The following is a 1846-nucleotide window of genomic DNA, read 5'->3' as shown; positions in this document are numbered from 1 at the left end:
GCCTTTTCAAGGAAGTCGGGGAAGAAGACTAAGACAGTGGAATCAAGTTCAGCCTCAAAGGATAAGGGCAAAGTTGAAGAACTTGGTCCAATTCCTATTCCACACGAATCAGAATACGAATCCGACACAGAATTTGGACTTTATACGAGTGAACCCGAGGACGAGCCGGAGAACAAGATGGCAAATATAGATGAGATGGCCATGGGGGACTACAAGAAGCGCATCCGAGATGATGTGGGGTCGGGTTTAGTACATCCTACGATTCCTGCCAATGCCACGTTCGAGTTGAAGGGACATATCCTTACTGCACTTAAGGATATCCCATTTTACGGGAAGGATCACGAGGCTGCTTTCAAACACTTAGACGAGATGAACGATATTGCGGATTATTTTAATACTCCCAATATCCCAAGGGAGACAGCTTTTTGCTAAGGATGCTACCAGTCACTTTCAAGGGAGCAGCAAAAGACTGGTTAAAGGCACTCCCACCTGGTACAATCACCACATGGGCCCAATTGCGTGAGAGATTTCTAGATCAGTTTTGCCCACCCTCCAAAATCTCTAAACTCAAGAAGGCGATTGCCAACTTTGAGCAAAACCCGGGGGAGTCATTATACGAGGCATGGGAACGCTACAAGGGGTTGTTAAGGAATTGTCCTCAACATGACCTAAATCTTCAGCAAGAAATGTCAATATTTTATGATGGGGTGAATGTCATGACTAGACAACTCCTTGATTCACAAGGACCACTAACAAAGAAGAACCCAATTCAGGCCAAGGAGCTGGTTGAATAATTTTCAAAGCACTCTCGTGAGTATCACAACCCAGGACGCGATGGAATGAAAGGCAGTGGAGGTGCACAAACTGAAGAGATGGCTGCTGTGATGGCAATGCTTAGCACTATGGATAGGAGATTGACTCAATTGGACCAATCAATTCATGCAATTCGAGTTGGTTGCGAGAGATGTAGTGGCCCACACTTGACAAAGAATTGCAATATGGATGAATATGGAAACAAGAAAGCTCAAGTATGCTACTCAAGTGGGGACAAGTATGATGACGATTGGAGAAAACCAAAGAAAGAGTGGCTGTCTTACGAAGAATACAAGAAGCAAAAAGAAGAGAAATTTAGGCAAACTGGCCGAGGCTTCTACCAAAGAGAGCAACCACCAGTTGAGAAGAAATCAGAATTAGAGACCATGTTGATGAAATTCATGGAAGCTTCAACAAAAAGACACGATGCTACTGACACTGCAATAGAAGAACAAAGAACTATATTGAAGAATCATCACGAAATGATGATAGATCAGCAAGCATTAATAAAGAATCCGCAAGCCTCCATTAATAACCTTGAAGTACAACTTGGTCAACCCGTGGCAGACGATGGTGAAGAAGAGTCTGGTGACGACAACGGTGATGATTCGGACACAGAGTCCGAAGTCATCAACCCACCATACCCAGTGAGGGTTCCGGCTCACCGAATGGGCCCAAGTGGCCCTACACCTCCCTGGGGTATCGACATTTGGAGATGGAGCAGGCAACAGGGACATCGACCCCCGTTTGGCATGGCATGTGAATTCTATGACTTGAGGGAGGGAGGACCGGCTGATCGAGCTCTTCCAGTCGTGGTGAGACGATTGAGGGATACTGTCGATCTGGCTCAGAGCATCGCCGATCAGATGCACCAGATGCGGACTAGGGTTGAGCGGGCGGAGCAGGAAACGCGAGAGGTTATCCGAGAGTTCCACTTGAGGCAGGTGAGGTGGGAGACTCGACTCCGAGACGCGGAGCGTCAGGTGGCTCGCCTTCAGGGAGCATCCACTTCCTCAGCACCACCCCCTGACAC

General features: G+C 47.3%; 1 non-coding gene across 1 annotated transcript; it reads right to left on the bottom strand.

Annotated features, from left to right (window-relative positions):
* Positions 1–563: 563 nt before the first annotated feature.
* On the bottom strand, positions 564–670 carry LOC145118356 (small nucleolar RNA R71). Its single transcript, XR_013713311.1, has one exon. It is a non-coding gene; the product is annotated as a small nucleolar RNA R71 (small nucleolar RNA).
* Between the last annotated feature and the right edge of the window lie 1176 nt (positions 671–1846).

Source organism: Lactuca virosa, chromosome 5, assembly GCF_052849685.1.
Source record: "Lactuca virosa cultivar CGN04683 chromosome 5, Lactuca_virosa_CGN04683_v6, whole genome shotgun sequence".
NCBI classification, from domain to species: domain Eukaryota; kingdom Viridiplantae; phylum Streptophyta; class Magnoliopsida; order Asterales; family Asteraceae; genus Lactuca; species Lactuca virosa.
This window is presented reverse-complemented; position numbering and strand designations above follow the sequence as displayed.